This window comes from Bos grunniens, chromosome 21, assembly GCF_055505025.1.
Source record: "Bos grunniens cultivar Pamir isolate PY7600 chromosome 21, Bosgru_T2T1.0, whole genome shotgun sequence".
Lineage (NCBI taxonomy): Eukaryota > Metazoa > Chordata > Mammalia > Artiodactyla > Bovidae > Bos > Bos grunniens.
This window is the reverse complement of record NC_141185.1, coordinates 20,924,057-20,946,321: the sequence shown is the minus strand read 5'-3', so window position 1 is coordinate 20,946,321 and position 22,265 is coordinate 20,924,057. Positions and strand designations below refer to the sequence as shown.

The window sequence follows — 22,265 nt, the reverse complement described above, 5'->3', positions numbered from 1 at the left end:
AAGAGTACTGGAGTGGGGTGCCATTGCCTTCTCTGAGTTAACCCCACTAGGGGATTGTAAGTAAAGAAAAAAATGTATGATATCCCTGTAAGCTAATGATCACTCAAGAAGGCAGGTTTTCTTAGCAACAAAAACACACAACAGAAGCACAAAGCATGCCCCCCCAAACAGTAAAACGATGGTGGAATGAGACCCACATCCTGCCCACTGAGTTCAGTAACTTTATGATTCCTATGATACACTCCTCTGCATTCATTAAAAACAAATATGTAAGGAAAAGGTGACATTATACTAAAACCTGAGATGATTTACCATTTTTAGCATAAGTTACCACCTTTTTTTCTCATTTCCACTGCACCTTCACAGTCCCAGCTTGATCACAAGGATGAGAAAACTCTCCCACCTGACATGGAGGAGGAACTGATGATGGAAGCTTGACATCTACTCAGGGTTGAGGAAGAAGGTGGTTTTCTCTCTCTCTCCACTTTTCCTTTGATTATGAAACTGTAGTCCACTGAGTTCTTGGGGCACAGCTCCCTCTTGCCCTTTTGCTTTTAAGCCTCACAAGCATCCTATTCTAATAAATCACTTCTCATCTTTCACTTTGCCTCTCGTGGAATCCTTTCTGAGCTGAGACATAAAGGGAGCTCCTTAGAGCTCTCCAAGATGCAATTCAGTGTTTTCAGTGCCCTTAAGATGGTGACACTGAAGTGTCAATTTGGTATTTTTCTTTTATCATGTGGATACCTGAATGTTGTTCCTCTGGAAGTCATTCTCAGTTCTTCTGTGGTAGACCCTATAATGCCATATTTGTAGTCTTAGAAATCCAGGTCATTATGAAGTACTGAGAAATTGAGAGGTGCAAAGGTATACAGAATATCCAAGGTGAAGGTAGTCAACTTGATATTACCATTAAGATGTAATGATCATTAGATCACATCTTCAAGCATCTGGTGATGGTAGAGGGGGTGATGAAAGGGAATGAATTCTTATTGAGCATTTGCTGTTTGATGGGTAATCTGCTAAGTGATTTTCATAAATATGTAATATTTATGACAAAACTTTAGGGGTAGGTATTACTATATTAATTTTTAAACCAGGAAGGTGGAGTTCTAAAAGTCAAAATGAATTTCTTAGTGTCACACAGACCATAGGGGTAGGATAAATGTTTGAATTTGTGTCTATTGGCTTGAGTTCCTCCCATCATGCCTCACTGAATTTCTGACTCAGGTAGGATTAGTTTCTAAAAGACCCTGAACCCCAAGACACGATATTTGTTCTATATTAATCTGAGAAAAGGCTCCTGTATAAAATATTTTAAAAACCATTACAAATCACTGTCAAAATGCAGACAGTCTGATAGAAAAAAAAAATGGACAAAAGATTTGAACTGAGGAGATATTCAAAGAGCCAATCAGTTCAGTTCAGTTCAGTCACTCAGTCATGTCCAACTCTTTGTGACCCCACGGACTGCAGAATGCCAGGCCATGCTGTCCATCACCAACTCCTGGAGTTTACTCAAACTCATGTCCAATAAGTCGGTGATGCCAGCCAACCATCTCATCCTCTGTTGTCCCCTTCTCCTCTTGCCTTCAAACTTTCCCAACATCAGGGTCTTTCCCAAAAAGTCAGTTCTTCACATCAGGTGGCCAAAATATGGGAGTTTCAGCTTCAGCATCAGTCCTTCCAATGAATATTCAGGACTGATTTTCTTTAGGAAGGACTGGTTGGCAGTCCAAGGGACTCTCAAGAGTCTTCTCTAACACCACAGTTCAAAAGCATCAATACTTTGGCACTCAGCTTTCTATAGTCCAACTCTCACATCCATACACGACCACTGGAAAAACCATAGCTTTGACTAGACAGAACTTTGTTGACAAAGTAATGTCTCTGCTTTTTAATATGCTGTCTAGGTTGGTCATAACTTTTCTTCCAAGAAGCAAGCACCTTTTAATTTCATGGCTGCAATCACCATCTGCAGTGATTTTGGAGCCCAAGAAAATAAAGTCTGTTACTGTTTCCATTGTTTCTCAATCTATTTGCCATGAAGAAATGGGACCAGATGCCATGATCTCAGTTTTCTGAATATTGAATTTTAAGCCAACTTTTTCACTGTCCTCTTTCCCTTTCATCAAGAAGCTCTTTAGTTCTTCTTTGCTTTCTGCCATAAGGGTAGTGTCATCTGCATATCTGAGGTTATTGATATTTCTCCTGGCAATCTTGATTCCAGCTTGTGCTTCTTCCAGCCCAGCGTTTCTCATGATATACACTGTATATAAATTAAATAAGCAGGGTGACAACATACAGCCTTGACGTACTCCTTTACTGATTTGGAACCAGTCTGTTGTTCCATGTCCAGTTTTAACTGCTGCTTCTTTACCTGCATACAGGTTTCTCAAGACGCAGTCAGGTGGTCTGGTATTCCCATCTCTTTAAGAATTTTACACAGTTTATTGTGATCACACAGTCAAAGGTTTTGGCATAGTCAATAAAGCATTCTGGAATGTGAAGTCAAGTGGGCCTTAGGAAGCATCACTATGAACAAAGCTAGTGGAGGTGATGGAATTCCAGTTGAGCTATTTCAAATCCTGAAAGATAATGCTGTGAAAGCATTGCACTCAATATACCAGCAAATTTGGAAAAGTCAGCAGTGGCCACAGGACTGGAAAAGGTCAGTTTTCATTCCAATCCCAAAGAAAGGCAATGCCAAATAATGCTCAAACTACCGAACAATTGTACTCATCTCACATGCTAGCAAAGTAATGCTCAAAATTCTTCAAGTCAGGCTTCAACAGTATGTGATCCATGAACTTCCATATGTTCAAGCTGGATTTAGAAAAGGTAGAGGAACCAGAGATCAAAATGCTATCATTCATTAGATCATTGAAAAAGGAAGAGAGTTACAGAAAAACATCTACTTCTGCTTTATTGACTACACCAAAGTCTTTGACTGTGTGGGTCACAAGAAAGAGCCAATAGAGATACGAAAAAGTGCTCACATTCACTGGTTATCAGGAAAATGTAAAGTAAAACCAAAGTGTAATTGCAAAGGAATGGGTGAACAAAGCCAGAAAATTTTAAATATTGTCAAGAATGTAAAGCAATGGCAGTGCTTTTCCACTGTTGTTGGGAGTGTAAATTAGTGTAACCACTTTGGAAAACTGGTTGGCAATATTGCTAAAGTTTAATATATGCTTATTTTATACCCTGGCAATTCTACTCTTATATATCTAGTTAAGATGCATATATACAGTCACCAAAAGACAGGTGTTATAGATATGAATATATCAGAACAATTAAGACCCACAAACTGGAAACAACTTATAAATTTATCAACAGTAGAATGGACAAAATGTGATAAATCCATACAGTGAAATAAAATAGCAATGAGAATAAACAAACTTTAACTACAAAGAAAACAGGGATAAATATCACAAATATAATTTTGAGCTATAACAGGCAGACACAAAGAGTACATATTGAATGATTTATTTATATAAAATTTTTAGAGAGATACAAAAGATGGAAAAGCTCATTACAGTCAGCAAAAACAAGACCAGGAGCTGACTGTGGCTCAGATCATGGACTCCTTATTGTCAAATTCAGACTTAAGTTGAAGAAAGTGGGGAAAACCGCTAGACCATTCAGGTATAACCTAAATCAAATCCCTTACGATTATACAGTGGAAGTGATAGTAGATTTAAGGGACTAGATTGATAGACAGAGTGCCTGATGAACTATGGATGGAAGTTCATGACATTGTACAGGAGACAGGGATCAAGACCATCCCCAAGAAAAAGAAATGCAGAAGGCAAAATGGCTGTCTGAGGAGGCCTTACAAATAGCTGTGAAAAGAAGAGAAGCGAAAACCAAAGGAGAAAAGACAAGATATACCCATTTGAATGCAGTTTCAAAGAATAGCAAGGAGAGATAAGAAAGCCTTCCTTAGCAATCAATGCAAAGAAATAGAGGAAAACAACAGAATGGGAAAGATTAGAGATCTCTTCAGGAAAACTAGAGATACCAAAGGAACATTTCATGCAAAGATGGGCTCAATAAAGGACAGAAATGGTATGGACCTAACAGAAGCAGAAGACATTAAGAAGAGTTGGCAAAAATACACAGAAGAACTGTACAAAAAAGATCTTCATGACCCAGATAATCAAAATGGTGTGATCACTCACACTCACCCACAGCCAGACATCCTGGAATGTGGTCAAGTGGGCCTTAGGAAGTATCACTATGAACAAAGCTAGTGGAGATGATGGAATTCCAGTTGAACTATTTTAAATAATAAGAGATGATGCTGTGAAAGTGCTGCACTCAATATGTCAGCAAATTTGGAAAACTCAGCAGTGGCCACAGGACTGGGAAAGGTCAGTTTTCATTCCAATCCCAAAGAAAGGCAATGCCAAAGAATGCTCAAGTGAAGTCACTCAGTTGTGTCTGAATCCTTGTGACCCCATGGACTGTAGCCTACCAGGCTCCTCTGTCCATGGGATTTTCCAGGCAAGAATAGTGGAGTGGATTGCCATTTCCTTCTCCAGAAGATCTTCCTGACCCAGTGATTGAAACCCAGGTCTCCCACATTGTAGACAGACGCTTTATCGTCTGAGCCATCAGGGAAGTAAAAAGAATGCTCAAACTACTGCACAGTCACACTCATCTCACATGCTAGTAAAGTAATGCTCAAAATTCTCCAAGCCAGGCTTCAGTAATACATGAACTGTGAACTTCCAGATGTTCAAGCTGGTTTTAGAAAAGGCAGAGGAACGAGAGATCAAATTGCTATCATCCATTCAGTTCAGTTTAGTTCAGTCGCTCCTTTGTGTCTGACTCTTTTCGACCCCATGAATTGCAGCACTCCAGACCTCCCTGTCCATCACCATCTCCCGGAGTTCACTCAAACTCATGTCCATCAAGTCGGTGATGCCATCAAGCCATCTCATCCTCTGTAATCCCCTTTTCCTCCTGCCCCCAATCCCTCCCAGCATCAGAGTCTTTTCCAATGAGTCAACTCTTCGCATGAGGTGGCCAAAGTATTGGAGTTTCAGCTTCAGATCATTGAAAAAGGAAGAGAGTTCCAGAAAAACATCTATTTCTGCTTTATTGACTATGCCAAAGCCTTTGACTGTGTGGATCACAATAAACTGTGGAAAATTCTGAAAGAGATGGGAATAGCAGACCACCTGACCTACCTCTTGAGAAACCTGTATGCAGATCAGGAAGCAACAGTTAGATCTGGACATGGAACAACACACTGGTTCCAAATAGGAAAAGGAGTACATCAAGGCTGTATGTTGTCACCCTGCTAATTTAACTTATATGCAGAGTACATCATGAGAAATGCTGGGCTGGAAGAAGCACAAGCTGGAATCAAGATTGCCAGGAGAAATATTAATAACCTCAGATACGCAGATGACACCACCCTTATGGCAGAAAGTGAAGAACTAAAGAGCCTCTTGATGAAAGTGAAAGAGGAGAATGAAAAAGCTGGCTTAAAAAAAAAAGTTGGCTTAAAGCTCAAGCTCAACATTCAGAAAACTAAGATCATGTCATTTGGTCCCATCACTTCATGGCAAATAGATAGGGAAACAGTGGAAACAGTGGCTGACTTTTTTGGGGGGGCTCCAAAATCACTGCAAATGGTGATTGCAGCCATGAAATTAAAAGACACTTACTCCTTGGAAGGAAAGTTATGACCAACCTAGATAGCATATTCTAAAGCAGAGACATTACTTTGTCAACAAAGGTCAGTCTAGTCAAGGCTATGGTTTTTCCAGTGATCATGTATGGATGTGAGAGTTGGACTATAAAGGAAGCTGAGCGCAGAAGAATTGATGCTTTTGAACTGTGCTGTTGGAGAAGACTCTTGAGAGTCCCTTGGACTGCAAGGAGATCCAACCAGTCTATCCTAAAGGAAATCAGTCCTTGGTGTTCATTTGAAGGACTGATGTTGAAGCTGAAAGTGTAATATTTTGGCCACCTGATGCAAAGAGCTGACTCATTTGAAAAGACCCTGATGTTGGAAAAGATTGAAGGCAGGAGGAGAAGGGGACGACTGAGGATGAGATGTTAGATGGCATCACCGACTCAATGGAAATGAGTTTGGGTAAACTCTGGGATTTGCTGATGGACAGGGAGGCCTGGCATGCTGTGGTTCATGGGGTCGCAGAGTCGGACATGACTGAGTGACTGACCTGAATTGAACTGAACAATGAATTTATCCTATTAGACATCAGGACAGTGTTTATTCTGGAAGGGGACTCAAAGAGGTTTCTGGGGTGCTGGTAATGGTTTTATCAGAGTGTTGTTTTCACTATGTGAAAATTCATTGAGCAGTGTACTTATAATTTGAGCTATTTTTCTGAACTTTTGATATACTGCAATTAAAAGTATGCTTTGAAAGGCAGGTATATTAAAATAAACATTTACTTTAAAAAAGATTCTTAGATCTAGCCTCCCGTGGAACACATTTTTGGAAATGCTAACCTGTTTACACTCTGCTATTGATATATATTGTTCAAGTCTTATTTTTTAATTGAAATAATATAAGATGAAAGGATATTCCTGGGAAAACATTAATGAACACTTTTATAATTAATATTCAAGCTTATCATTATATATTGAAGATAACTTTTTTTAAAATTTTATTTAATTTTTAAACTTTACAAATTGTATTAGTTTTGCCAATATCAAAATGAATCCACCACAGGTATACATGTGTTCCCCATCCTGAACCCTCCTCCCTCCTCGCTCCCCATACCATCCCTCTGGGTCGTCCCAGTGCACTAGCCCCAAGCATCCAGTATCGTACATTGAACCTGGACTGGCAACTTGTTTCATACATGATATTATACATGTTTCAATGCCACTCTCCCAAATCTTCCCTCCCTTTCCCTCTGCAACAGAGTCCATAAGACTGTTCTATACATCAGTGTCTCTTTTGCTGTCTCGTACACAGGGTTATCGTTACCATCTTTCTAAATTCCATATATATGCGTTAGTATACTGTATTGGTGTTTTTCTTTCTGGCTTACTTCACTCTGTATAATAAGCTCCAGTTTCATCCACCTCATTAGAACTGATTCAAATGTATTCTTTTTAATGGCTGAGTAATACTCCATTGTGTATATGTACCACAACTTTCTTATCCATTCATCTGCTGATGGACATCTAGGTTGCTTCCATTGAAGATAACTTTAAGTGATAAATTATAGAGAAAACATTTAATGAACATTTGTAAACTGATAAAAGAAATAGATACATTTTAGTTATATGAATTTTAAATCAGGGTCAAACTGAGATTGTTTTTTCAATTTGGAGAAATAGAAAATATAAACTTTTAATAACTTTATAAGAAATGTATATTAAATATTCTTCAACAAATAACCATTTTGTGGATTTACTTATTATAATTAAATCTTATTTTTTATTACATCATTGAAATATGTGTTAATCTGCATTCATACTAGTTTATAAAATATTATCTACCTTCCAAGTCCCTTAATATGTATTTTACTATTTCAGAGACATTTTTGATGGCAGAGTGTGTCTGGATGTTCATGTAGATGCTTTTCCCTTACACTAATTAAATAATTAAATCCCTTGCTCCAGAATGTTGAAATGCCAAATGTCCAGTTTCTCTGCTTCCACAGACTTCGTATTCTGACAACCAACAATTGCTCTATGTGTTTGACATTCAGAAATTCGAGAGAATAGGTCAGGACTGTGGCGAGTTGGTTTGCATTTTAAATAGCTAGGAGTAAAAAGAGAGTAAGGGAATGTGTTCAATGGTAATTTCTGTTTGTTATTTTCTGCAGTTCTCTTAAGACTTTTTATTTTTCAAGAGATATTAAATGCTAGACTGATTGATCCTACCCTAACCTTATTTGTCTGGTAGCAATCCCTCTGGAAGATTATAGGAATCTGAAAGTCTGACTATTCAAAGATTATATATTTATAATATAGTCAAATGAGATCATTATACTTATTATCATGGTGCCCATTTCTAAGAGAATTAGAATCATTATGACACATTTTTTTTGTGATAAGAGCTTTAGAACGTCTCTGCTTAAATTACTTTTTATTTAGCAGATTTATAACTAGCAAATTTATTTCACATAAAAATGTAATATTTATAGTTCTTTTTACTTAGATTTACAAGAGAAAAGACTGTTTAGAAAATTTAAGATATTAATTCAATCACAAATTTTATATTAGCCTAGAAAATGTTTACATTATATTTTATATTCAAATTTTGTCACATGTGCTTTTTCCTCCTTACCTGTTGCAGAAAGTGCAAATGATGCGAGTAAAATGATCAAAAGGGAGAGAAGGAAGGAGAGTCAGCAAGGAGAAGCAGTGACAGTAGCAAGGTGTCAGGCAAAATTAGCAAATTTAATGATTCATATCTGAATAACCAAGAGACAGGTTCAATCTCATAAAGGGATCTCTGTGGGAATTCACACTTTTGTTGCTGTACAGACGTTTATGGAAATAAAAGATGAGGGCATTCTTATCCCTTGTCACTGACTTCCTGAGCCAGCAGCAGTAATTGATGGAGTCTGAGTCTGTGTGATGACTTCATGGAGGACAGTGAAGATGCTGGGAAGTGATGACAGAGTGATGTTCATGAGCTGATGCCATCAGAATGCTTCATGGTGCTACCGTTATGGGGTATCATTACAATATGGAACAGTGGGGAGGTGTCTAGGCCTTCTTGAATGGATGGGCCTCACTGGCTAAGATTCTTAATAATTCCTTAGAGCATTCAGAACTTGATCAGGACTCTACTGTGAGGTGTCAGCTATGCTTATGCAAATATTTATAACTTAGTTGAAGCCACTGTGTTACCAAATACAAGTTTGTACTGCTCGCCCCATGACAGATCAGTAAATCAAGAGACAGGTTGTTGGGGCAAGGAATAGTGACTTTATTTGGAAAACCAGCAGACTGAGAAGATGGTGAACTACTACTGTCCCAAAGAACCATCTTACCCAAGTTAGATTTCAGCCTTATTTACATTAAGAGGGGAGAGGGGAATGCAAACTTCTAGGTGTCAGAATCCTTTGCTCTTGAAGCTATCCACAGAGGTCGGGTCATGATGTTTCTGTAAACCTCCAACAAGACAAATGTATTCTATTTTGGAATTTTTTATCTGTATATGAGTGGAAAAGTGTTATAAAGTGTTATACCTTTAAAGAGCCTTGAGAATGGGCTATCCTGTATATTTCAGACTATAGACAATATTCTTAAAGTAAAGGCAATATAATACAAAGGTTAAAGAAAAAGAAACAGATCTACTATGGAGTCATATTTGTTCTTCCATATTACAATTGTGTTGTGAATACACATCTCTTTTAGAGATTATATTCAACTGTTTGCAAGCAAACATGCAAATGAACGCTCTAAGCATTGTTATTTATTTATGAATAATTTGGGTAGACTCAGTTGGAATATTATAGTCAAAATTCTGGTGCATGGAATAGGAGAAATCAGTTAAGTAATTTTTCTTAAGAAACCTTCTAATGGGAGATTTCCTTCCCAGATTAATGCTTGTCACTTTAATGTTTATTACTTTAGTCTATTTGGTCATCCTCAGAAGCACTTACGGAGCTTCAAGACCCTGAATCAATATGAACAATCTTTACCATAGATTCTTTATGATTACTGTTTTTTTAAAAAGCTATTGTGTAAGTTTTCACACCTCAAACCGACTTTCCTTGTTTCCTTGGGATTACATTACACAACTGAGAATCTGTCAGGCTAATGTACAATATTCACTGGCTCATTATCAATAGTACATCATTGCGAAAAATAGGTAAGTGTTCATACAGCTGTCCCTCAGTATCCATAGGGGATTGGCTGCAGGACCCCTTTGGATACCCAAATCCACAGATTCTCCAGTCCTTTACAGAGAGAGGCATAGCATGCATGAGTTCAACCAGCCACAGAAGGAACCACAAAATACAGTGGGGCTGACTTTGTGATGTTACATCCAGCCTTGTCTATATTACAATTAGCCTGTAATTGATCATGGAGAGCACCATGGAATTGAAAATATGATAAATCATCTTTGGGTTTAGGAGAGAGAAGATAACTATAAGGTTGCTAAGAGCTAGGATAAAATTAGACTTCTCTTTCTTTTCCTGGAAAGTTATTAAATTTCTTTAAATTTTCTGTTTTTTTCCCCCCCAAATCTAAAACAAATAAGAGTGTTGTGAAAATTAAGTTAACTACTGAACAAGGTACCTCACGCACTACAGTTTCCTAAAATACTTTTGAATACTTTCTTTTCCTCCATTCTGCTGGAAGAACTGGTGCTAGAATCTGGGGTGAGAATGAGTTATAATGTAGGTCTTGAGTCTGCAGCTTCAGAGGAGAAGGGCCAGAATTTGGGTACCAGTGAAGAAGTTCTGTATTAGGGATGACATATCTCAAATAGTTGCACTTAAAATCTTCTCTGGGAGTTGCTGTTGTTGTTCTGTCTCTCAGTCATGTCCAACTCTTTGTGACCCCACCGTCTGTGGCACACCCGGCTTCCCTGTTCATCACTATCTCCAAGAGTTGGCTCAAACTTCATGTCTGTTGAGTCAGTGATGCCATCCAACCATCTCATCCTCTGTCATCCCCTTCTCCTCCTGCCTTCAATCTTTCCCAGCATCAAGGTCTTTTCCAATGAGTTGGCTTTTTGCATCAGCTGGCCAGAGTATTGGAGCTTCAGCTTCAGCATCAGTCCTTTTAATGAATATTCAGGACTGATTTCCTTCAGGATTGACTGGTTTCATCTCCTCGCAGTCCAAGAGACTGTCAAGAATCTTCTCCAGTACCACAGCTTGAAGGCATGAATTCTTCAGCCCTCAGCCTTTTTTATTGTTCAGGTCTCACATCTGTGCATAACTACTGGGAAAACCATAGTTTTGACTATATATGGACCTTTGTGGACAAAGTAATGTCTCTGCTTTTTAATATGCTGTCTAGGTTTGTCATTGCTTTTCTTCCAAGGAGCAAGTGTATTTTAATTAGTGTACTGTCCACAGTGATTTTGGAGCCCAAGAAAATAAAGCTGTGGGGCAAGCAAAGATAAAATCCCTGATGATAGAAGCCCCTCCTTGGCATTTCAGTATCTCTGCAGAGTCAGGGATGGCACTACCTCTTCCCAGTTTAGAGAGCTGTGCTGAGGGGGTAACAAGCCCGAGCCTGGAAAGTGGGAAACCCATGGGTGGGTAGAGTGAACCCTAGTACTGGATATCAAACTGATCAAGGCATGGGGTCTCCCAACAAGGATTGGTCCTGGTGAAGACAAGCCCTCCTTACTCAGTAGAGAAGTGGATGGATGGGCCTGCAGGACACACTGTCCCAAATTCAATTGAAGGAAAATCAGGAAAATTTCAAACACACAGAGCAAACATGGTCTGGATAGAGCTTCCCAGGTTAAGCACGATAGAAATAAAACAACTAACAATAAGAATAAGAACAAAAGAATTTTAACTATGGTAGACAACTAAGAACAAACATACAAAAACCTATGCTTACATTCCAAGTGGAAGAGAGAGAAGTAAACTAGTATACAGAGCACAGAAAAAACCCTAGTCTGAAAGGAAACACCCAGAAAACACATTCCTGTTGATTCACTCTGCAGAGAGGCTTACTGAAAATATGAATTCATTAAAACCAGGCCTCAAAGATAGGATGATTAAAGAATAGAATGGGGTAAAAAGAGGGATTGTTAAAATAAGAATGTAAATTTTAAACCAAAACAACATTATTACAGATATAATAAATAATAAATAACTTAGGAGCAAAGGGAATGGAAACAAACTTAAAATTTAATGTGAGGGATGGAGTCAAGGTTTGAGATAATTACAAATAATGCAAAAGAAAATCACTAAAGGGAGTAAGCAGTCACAAAGACTTCTCAAAGCAATCGTCTTTTTGATTTCATGGTTTTCCTTTCAAAAAGGAGGAGAGTCTGTAGTCACATAATCATTTCCATTTGCTTTTACCAAGACTGGAACCAGATGGAAAATATGAAGGTGTGGTTCTTCACTGAAGTGACTTCCAACTGCCAAGGGATTCTAGAAATATCTTTTTTAATGCAGTGATGAAATTGTTTTATAAATCTCCCTGGTTATATAAGGGAACAATAGTAATTCTGAGATTAGTGCAGCCTGGAAAAATTCTCATCTTCCCCAAATTTTGGTTAACAGTGTGTAACAGGACGGTGAATGAGACTTCTTGTTTTGGAATTGTTGCTAAAAATGCAGACTGTGGAAAACTAATGAATGTTTCCATGTTCTGCAGAGGGCCATCAGTAAGCTCTGAGCATCTCTCTTTTGTATCCTTGCCTGGAAAATCCCACGGACAGAGGAGCCTGGTAGGCTGCAGTCCATGGGGTAGCGAAGAGTCAGACACAACTGAGTGACTTCATTTCGACTTTTCACTTTCATGCATTGGAGAAGGAAATGGCAACCCACTCCAGTGTTCTTGCCTGGAGAATCCCAGGGACAGCAGAGCCTGGTGGGCTACTGTCTATGGGGTCGCACAGAGTCGGACATGACTGAAGCGACTTAGCAGCAGCAGCAGCAAGAGCAGCAGCAGCAACAAGAGATAATACATTTTAAAGGCTCAAAGAATAAAACAAATTACATGAGATTTCATGAAATGGGTGAAGGTGGTCAAACGTTTCAGTTATAAAATGAGTAAGTCACGGGGATGTACTGTACAGCATGGCAACTAGAGTTAATAATACTGTGTTGCATATTTGAAAATTGCTGAAAGAGTAGATCTTAAAATTTTCATCACGGGAAAAACATTTTGAAACTACATATGTTGATGCTAGCTATTGTGGTGGTCATTTTGCAATACATACATGATTGAATCATTATGTACACACCAGAAATTAATACACTGTCATATGTGCTACTGCTGCTAAGTTGCATCAGTCGTGTCCGACTCTGTGCAACCCCACAGACAGCAGCCCATCAGGCTCCCCTGTCCCTGGGATCCTCCAGGCAAGAACACTGGAGTGGGTTGCTGCTGGGAGCCGGCGTGAGTACCTCCACCCATGGCAAAGGTCATGAGAAAGGAGGCTCGACAAACTCGAAGGCGGGATCGAGCCTTAGGAATCCCCCTGGAAATTCTCGAGCATCTACCCCCAAAACCAGAGCCTGTCTACTTTACTACTTTGTGCTCTCACCTACACCTCTGACTTCACGGGGAGCTGTCCTCTACCACCTCTTTTGGAGAGGGAGTTAACTTAGCGCTCCAGTTAATAATAATTCCTGGGCATGACAGGAGTGTTCCAAACTTACAAACTCCTCTGAAGGTTCTCTAGCCTGCCTGACAGGCTTGTCCGGCCACATGTGATTGCTCACAGCCTCCCAACCGTGAGAGGAATGAGACACTTTAAACCTTCTAAAAACAGGTTCTTTAGAGAAGTTAGAAAACTATTAGTGTAAGTATAGTGGGCTGATTAGAAATTGTATTGGTGAAGGGTTTTTCATTTGTTGAGCCAATGTTTACTGCTAAGTCTCCACATCCCCTGCCCTTACACACATTAATGAATATATAGAAGAAATAAGTATTAACCTTTGATATTAATCACGTTAGACCTTAGGCTAAGTAAATTCTTTCCTTAATTAAAACTCACTACACCCTCACCCTATAGGAATGTAACTTTATCTGGTACCTTTGGAAGGTGGCATCTGTTTCAAAAATAATCACCCCTGGAGAAATAAGTTGACTGACCGCTGTCACAAGGAGAGGGTCATAAATTGTCAGCAGGCCCCCCTGGCCAGAAGATGATGTAACACCCCTAAGACCTCTGTATACATTTGTATGAAGCACCTGACTTTAATAAAAGTCAGGACTGCTGTCCCCATGTGACTTTTGTATAACATCCCAGTGTATAAAAACAGACCCTGCAAAATAAAGAATAGAATCAGTTCCTCGAAATACTGGTCTCCCCATGTCGTTCTCTCTCTCAAACTCTGGCTGAGTTTCCATCTGGAGTGCAGAGCCCGCCATGCTTACTAATTATGCCTAGGCTTCTAAGATCCGACCAGGGAGGCCTCAGTGTCTCCTCTCCTTCGGGAGAACGGAAGGACGCCTGCGGCCTACATAAGTGGTGCAAACTTCTTGTCTTGAAGTTTTATTGGTTTCCCGCGCAAACCAAGCTACTCAGCCTCTTTTCTCCACTGAATTTTCCTACTGAGCTATCCTTATTCTATTACTCTTTATATCTCTAATTAAAATCGCCGAAGCCGTCTCCCCTTTGAACTCCCTGTATCAGCCAGGGCTGGACCTCGGCAGGTTGCCATTTCCTTCTCCAGTGGATGAAAGTGAAAAGTGAAAGTGAAGTTGCTCAGTCGTGCCCGACTCTTAACGATCCCATGGACTGAAGCCTACTAGGCTCCTCCATCCATGGGATTTTTCCAGGCAAGAGTACTGGAGTGGGGTGCCATTGCCTTCTCTGCTGTCATATGTAAATTAACCTTAATCTTTTAAAAAAGCAAATCACATGAAAAGAGACAGCTAAAGGTGCTAAAGAATCCACCTGCAAAGCAGGAGACACAGGTTTCATTCCTGGGTTGGGAAGGAAATGGCAAACTACTCCAGTATTCTTGCCTTGAGAATCCCTTGGACAGAGGAGCCCAGTCCTTGGGGTGGCAGAGTATGACATGACTGAGTGACTAACCAATTGGCCTCACTACTCCAACTCATTCCTAGTAGAGAAATTCCTCCTCCTACTCATTCCCATAGATAACAAAAGTTATGGGCTTCAAGTATATTCACTGTAGTTTTGAGTTCTTCACTGACTAAGGAGTGCCATGGCTTTTCTGTCCTCACAGCCATCCCCTTACAAACCAAGATAAATGGGTTTGAGGGGGATACCTTACAGGAATTGGGGGTGCCTGGAGGATGCCAGCATTGGTTTCTCAGTCATGGCTTAGATGTCTTCCCATGGCAGCCTTGCAGGTCTGCTCCATAGCTATAGAAGTCGTGGGTGGGGCAAACTGAGAGCAACTACAAGGCTGGAGGGAGCAGGTGAGAAGCTCTTGCATCCATCGGTTAGGGCACAGAGAGGCAGAATTTTACGTAGGGGGTTACCTATTGCCAAGGAACCACGTGTGCTTGATCACTAGTAATGGTGTTTGAGGCAAGGTTGGAAGTGCTGAGTCAAAACACATGTGTCACATTAGAAGCCTAGGCAGTGGGGAGGGCTCCTCCAAGAGACACCTAATAGAATTCACGTGTGCTCTCCTCTATAAAGGAAGTGTTTCACCCCTTACCAGAGGGAGCGCTTTTGGCTGAGAGAGGAGGAAGACTGTGCGGTAGGTCATGGTTTTTTTTTTTTTTTTTTTTTTGTCACTGTTCTCTAAACTCTTCTTTCAGCCCCAATAAAGGAAAAGTTAAAGTCAGGAAAGAAAGGCAAGAAGAAGAAGTACTAGAAGCCTGGGTTAGGAGAGAGGAATGTTTATCGGGTGTGAAATCAAGCTTTAACTTGTGCGGGATGAGACACTTATAGGTCCCAACTCAAATTTTTTTAAGAGGCAAGAAAAAATAAAAAAGAAAGTTGCTCACTCGTGTCCGACTCTTCGTGATTCCCATGGACTATGTAGCCTGCCAGGCTCCTCTGTCCATGGGATTCTCCAGACAAGAATACTGGAGTGGGTTGCCCTTCCCTTCTCCAGGGGATCTTCTCAACCCAGGGACCCAACCCAGGTCTTGTGCACTGCGGGTGGATTCTTTACTATCTGAGCCACTAGGGAAGCACAAGAGACAAGAAAGGGAGATTCAAAATGGTGGTTATTAAAGACAAAACCGTCCTGTTTGGACTGTGCTGAATTCAGACTCTGTAATTAATCTGTCAACCCTTGTATGCCATAAATTACTACTATAGACTTTGTATGGGCTGCTAATTGAAGTTATACTTTGTATGCCTGATACATTTATGGTTAGAAACCACATGTTTTGTTTTTTTTTAATAGTCTTAATTGAGTGTAAACCTCAGGACAGAGATGACTGGTATAATTCTTATCACACTAGGAAGCATTTAACAACTACTTTAGTGCCAATAACTATTTGAAATGAGGACTGTAAATTTTACTCCTGATTCTTTAAGAATTATCACACCCCTCATGTTTTAAAGTCAGATTAATTCAGGCATTTAGTCCCCACTTTTTGAGGACATACAAAAGTAATTATCAGCCACGTTTTGGGATTTGTGTCCATATTCTTAAAACTCGCAAAAGTCCTCTAGAGCGAGCCACTGTTTCCTCTGTGGTGCGGCCCTCTCCCCAGCAGAGGTAGGCGGGGCACAGGACACTTCAGAGCCGTAAGTGTTTGCTTGTTTGGAGCAAGGGGAAGGTGTTAGTCTCTCAGTCGTGTCTGACTCCTTGCAACACCAGGGACTGTAGCTTGTCAGGCTCCTCTGTCCATGGGATTCTCCAGGCAAGAATACTGGAGCGAGTTGCCACTGCCTTCTCCAGGGGATCTTCCTGACCCAGAAATTGAACCTGGGTCTCTAGCATTGCAGGCAGATTCTTTACCATCTGAGCTACTGGGGAAGCCTGCAGCAAGGGAAAACTGCTCTAAAAAATGTTTACACGATATTTGTGTATCCTGGCTGGGGCCCTTTTATGCATTCCTGGCCTAGTAATTTTTGCCTTCTATCTGTAGTTCTGTTGGTAGAAGTGGATGGTCTGACCCACACATCCAGTTTCTTCCTCCACCTCTCTGAGGCTTCTTTCCCATGAGCGCCCTTTTGGAATAGCTTTCACCTGTTCTCTCCTAGATGGGCCCTCTTTCCTGTTGTAGCGGGGGAGGTGGTGGTATAATGGGGGTGGGGGGTTGTTGTAGTGAGGGGATGCTGACACAACCAGCTTTTTCTTACTAATTCACTATGTCATACAAGCACTGCTTCTGGGATCCTTGACAGATATAATGAATAGGTAAGAGGAAAAAAGAAAGTGGAGGAAAAATGATGCCAATGAAAGTGGGATGAACAAGAAAAGTTAAAAAAAAAAAAAAAGATGTGCTAACTTAAAAGAGAAAATCAATCAAGGGTGGTGGAGTGACATCAGAAGTTGCTTCAGATTTCTGTCTGTGGAACTGACGTTTGTGGACAACCCTGCTCTGTGTGTCTGGTTTGCACAACTCAATGGAGCTAATTGAAAGGAAGTATGAATGGCGTTACTATGATTCTATAACAGTCTAAGCCTCTCACGGCTGTGTGAAATGAGTGAGCGCTACATTTTACTAAACTGTAAGCCTGCTTTGGCAGGTGTTACACTGTGATAAATGATTGTGGAATTAATTAATTGAAGAGGTTATTATACTATTAAAATTATTTCCACCGAGGAGTAATGATGAAAATTCATTGTTAGCCAACGAGTGTCCATTCATTAATGGGTAATTTCTCTCCTAGTATCATAGATTTTTTTTTTGAAACACATCTCTATTAGACCACATATTAGAGCTTTATTTGAAGAGGTGCCAATTTTTTTTTTTTATCATTCCATTAAAGAAGCGGTTGTAATGAAAGGAGGGTCAAGATCTCCCATTTTAAATTTGCCTTCTTTCCTTTCAGTACTATTTCATTTTCCCTCAGTAAATTGTCAACTGATTCGGTTAGAGTTGAGCTGAATCTACCAGTTCACTGCTCTTAAGTTTCTTCTTGTGTGTAGAACAATTACTTACTAAAATGTAGGCATCAATTTTTATTGATATGAAGGCATCATCTTTCCTTCCTGTAGTTATTAGAGAAGTACGTATTCCTATTAATTGCTGTTCCATCAAGTATATTTTAAATGTTCTTGTGAGCTCAACTGTATTCCAGAATACCTGGAAATTATAGCAAGAAGACTTGGTAATTCATTTTACTTATTCTTTAATAAGGGAAATTGTGATATGACAAGTGGAATTCTTTTTTTAATAGTGTCTCATTTACGGTCTTCATTTTAATACAATAAATAAATTCCTTGTATTCTTATAGAGCAGATTCCAATCGACACTCATTGTAAACCAACTCTCCTACTGTTTCTCATCCTAGTATTAACTTCTGAATCTTCACAAGTGGAATTCTTAAACAACGACCCTGTGAACTCACTTTAGGCAGTTTGGACAGGGAGCCATTACCCAGCAGGAGGGGCTACACCTGAAATTAGTATCCCACGGGATTGGTGGTCTCTTTTCCTGTGTCAGTAGGGGCTGTACCTGTAGACATGGTTTCCAAGTGGTGGGCAGCTTGGTTTCCCCAGACAATGCCTATGAATAGCTGGTACCCCATAAGGTTGTTCTAGTGTTTTCTGAGAAGAGAAGTCACAGTGGGGTGGGGGTCCTTTCCCGGGAACATGAATGGATGTTGCAGTTGCATCAAAGCACCCAGCCCTCAGTCATTTCTCTGTGGGGATGACGGTAGGGTGGAGGACTGGGGTCCTTTCTTTTTAGACCCTGGTCTCCTGAGTTTCCCCAGTAGAGCCTGTGCGTGCTGTAGAATGGAGGGAGCCGCCTTATGGGACAGAGAAACACGGTATATTGGTTCTTAAAAATTGTGGCAATAGATACTACTTCACTTTTCTGGTTTTTGGAGGAGAAGTTTCTCCTAAACAGGCCAGGTCTTCTACTCCACACCTTATTCTCTCCAGTCAGGGGTAAATGAATTATTGGGCTGGTAGGAATTGATCCATATTTACCAGTTGTTAGGAGCTAACCTATCAATAGTCTTAGATGAAAGGCATTCAGGATTTATTTCCCTTTGCCTCTCTACTCTGGAGGAGGGAAAACAGTGACTTGTGTAAATGTCTTGCTCTATAGACTCAAACTTTTCAGTGAGGAGTCTGTTCCTAGGGCTGGAGTTGGATGGCAGAGAGAGTTTAAGCCTAGCTAGTGCTCACACTAAACTGTTTCTTCCAACTCGGCCTTTACCAGCGACAGGGATGGCAGTTTGGACTCCCATTTACCTTGCACACTTGTCTTATTTTTCAATTGGCTGTGGACCAAGGGGAAGAGCGTGGCACTGACTGGGCCCCTTGGACTCCAGCAGTTCCAGCATCTTCTCTAGTGGGGAGCTCCCGCAGGGTTGAAGCATCGCCTCCGGTGCTGCTGTTCTGCACAGATGCTCTCTGCATGGATTTACTATTAGTTGGAAGGCGGTGCTGTAGGGGGAGATTCAAATCCCAAATGTTTGAAACTGAGCGTTTGGATCTGGTCAATTTGAAGATGACACCCCACTAGAAGCATTTTCCTTCCAGGCTAAATAAACAAGCTAATAGATCTTCTTTTTGCAGTCCAAATGCTTTGCTCAGCCCCATTCATACTGGGGCAAAGACAATCTATCTGGAAACGAATAATATTATCTGTGAAATATAGTCATAGGTATTTCATGGTCAGTTAGCTTAACTCTATCCTGACTGTTGAGGAGATCTTAAATGGTTTCAGGAGTTTTTGCGGAGATAAAACATAATTTAAAGATGTAACCAAGCATGCAAAATCTAGCATTAAAAATGTAAGTCAGACAGAAGGAGAAATATCATACGACATCCTTTTAATAAAATCTCTAATATTCTGAATACTGGACAAGATACCTGGTCATGGAAATAAGGCCTATGATCTTTCTAGACTGACAGGAAAAAAAATAAATAAATAAATGATACAAACGAATTTTATTTACGTAACAGAAATTTTATTTACAAAAGAGACTCACAGACTTAGAGAATGAACTTCTGATTGCCTCGGGAAGGAACAAAGAGGGGACATTGGTCAGGAGTTGGGGGTCGATATGCACGCTCTGCTGTATTTAAAATGGATAACCAACAAGGTCCTACTGTAAGCACAGGGAACTCTACTCAGGGCTGTGTGGCAGCCTGGATGGGAGGGGAGTTTGAGAGAGAATGGATACATGTGTATGTATGGCTGAGTCCCTTTGCTGTTCACCTGAAACTGTCACCGCTCTGTTAATTGTCTATACTCCAATATGAAATAAAAAGTTAAAAAAAAGTCTAAGCTGGAATTCTGTTAAACTCTAAACATGCCATAAATAAATGACTTAATTACCAAATTGGTTTGTTGGGCAGAGAATTCAGATAGAAGAATCTTCATAGTTTCCTAAAAGATAGATTCTATTTAAGATGACTTGATATTAGTAACAGATAGCTGCTTCAGATATAAATTCCTTGTGAGGCTGGTGACACAGCTTCTTTGCATATTGTCAGGCTTTAGTGGATAATTATCTGTTTGACTATATTCTGAGCTTTGAAAGATGTGTTTTGAAGTTAGACTGAATAAACAGGAAAACTTCTGTTTTAAAATGAGTGAAAGTGTACAATGTGTGTGTGTGTTTTTAAGGCTTAAGTAAATCAAAGTAGTCTCTTAGTGACCCAGAGTTCTCATTGAGTTCATTTTACTGAAATGCTTTTCATGCAAAAATAAAATCTTTTTATGACAAACTGCTGGTTTTCCTAGTAGGTGAGTTTGTTATTATATTTGAATACACTGCTAGAAATCATATTGCCTGTCTATAGGAAATATGGATAGATTAAATTTGTCCAGGTTCTCTGTAGGGGATTAAACAAATTTGAGAAAGTGATATGAGAACAGTAAGGAGAAAGAATCTCTCTCTCTCCTTTTTTCATTTCAGTGCCCTAGGAATTTAGTTAAGCCTTAAGACTTCTCAAGTTTGCATTACACATTATTATTTATGCCCTCTTCTTTCATTTTATCTTTATTCTTCTTTGATATTCTCATTTCTTTTCTTCCTAAATATCAGCAGTTTTTATCCCATAGCTTTACTGTGTCACATTACATTTTTCTAGACTGTGACTTCTTAAAGGAATTAGAGTGTGATTGTTGTATTCATTGAACAATGCTGCACAGCATAGTACCCGATAATTATTTGTTAGCTAAATAAATGTGCTATTAGTATGTGAATAGGTAATTTGTTATACAGAAACCTTCTTTGTATTCTGCTTTATAATTTTATATTACAGAAGACTATTTTGCATATATTTTAAAGCAGAAACAGCATCATCCTGATATTCTTTCCTCTTCAGCAAAATAGGTTTAATTGCAAGATATGCTTCATTGCAAAGTTCCAGTGATGATTCACTGATTTTCGTTATTGCACTGACACCTCACTGTACTTGCTCCATTGCTCACGCCATCATCACTAATGAAGAAATTCTTTCAAATAGTGGGATGGACCATGTGATTTATCTAGTCAGCCTAACTGGAGACTGATGAAAGAAAAGTAATTAGCTATTTCCTGGAAGTTTAGTAGAATCATTTTTTTCCCCTTTTTACCTGGGTGTAAAATATCAATACATCTACTTATAGTACTTTTAAAGGTTCTGGATAAGTGTTTTCTATAAGGAATATAACTTGCATGTCTTGGAAATGACTCAGCCTCATATTTATAGGATTTAAATATATCTGACAGAAATGTGGTTTATTATTTCTGAGAGGACAGAACTTCAGAGCATGGACAATGACATAAAGATGCCACTTGAGTGTAGACACATGTCCAACACGGAAAGAAGGGGACACGGCTATATCCGCATGACACTCCCCACCTTTGTTAAGCATCCTCTAGGAGTTGGGTCTTTGCCATATAACCTTCTTTGGAAAATTTTGTCTTATAGAATTTCATTCCTGTAACCTGTACTTGGGAAGCCTCAATGCTGTGAGAAAGGCTAAGGAGTATGTCTGCTCTTTGAGTTAAGAGCAAGCTTGTTTACAAGTGTTTTCAAATATATAATTATCAGAAATGATGGACTTGTGTCATGTTGATTCCTTTGCTGTGCCTCCTCACGAACACATCCAGGAGTATTCCTCCCTAGTTTAGGGAAGGTATAATTTCACTGTGGGAAGAAACATTTTGACATTTTAATAAATCCTATTATTAGAAAGCTGACATTTTGGTTTATAAATAAACTTGGGGTTTCCAAGGATATAATTTAACTGAAAAATACTGTATTTGAGCTTCTGTCAGGAAAACATGTTGAGAAAATGCCAGGTACATAAAGTTCCGGTGCTTTCCTCATTAAGTACATTTTAGTATCACCACGTTGTGCTCTGACCTGCCTCTAAGCACTTCTGCTCATTCCCAAGGCCTGGAAAGTACGCTATACAGGGGCTGCGTCTGGGCCAAGAGCCTTTGAGTCTTAAGATGCCTCTATGGAGCACTGCATAGCCAGATAGGCCATGCATAGTCACGCAGAAATGCTGAGTAGTTTCCTTTTATGTATGTACAGTTTGGGGCA

General features: G+C 39.6%; 1 long non-coding RNA gene across 23 annotated transcripts in view; it reads left to right on the top strand.

Annotated features, from left to right (window-relative positions):
• Positions 1 to 22,265, top strand: part of LOC147349204 (uncharacterized) — a 535,617-nt gene that overhangs the window by 101,215 nt on the left and 412,137 nt on the right. For 5 of the 23 annotated variants that reach the window (XR_015149600.1, XR_015149598.1, XR_015149641.1 and 2 more), the window contains one exon: positions 367 to 602. The exons of 12 other annotated variants lie outside the window; for them this stretch is intronic. This is a non-coding gene — a long non-coding RNA (uncharacterized LOC147349204). Of the gene's footprint in view, positions 1 to 366; positions 603 to 15,141; positions 15,339 to 22,265 lie in introns of those variants that run through there. 6 more of the 23 variants (XR_015149628.1, XR_015149639.1, XR_015149646.1 and 3 more) reach the window with 2 other exon arrangements.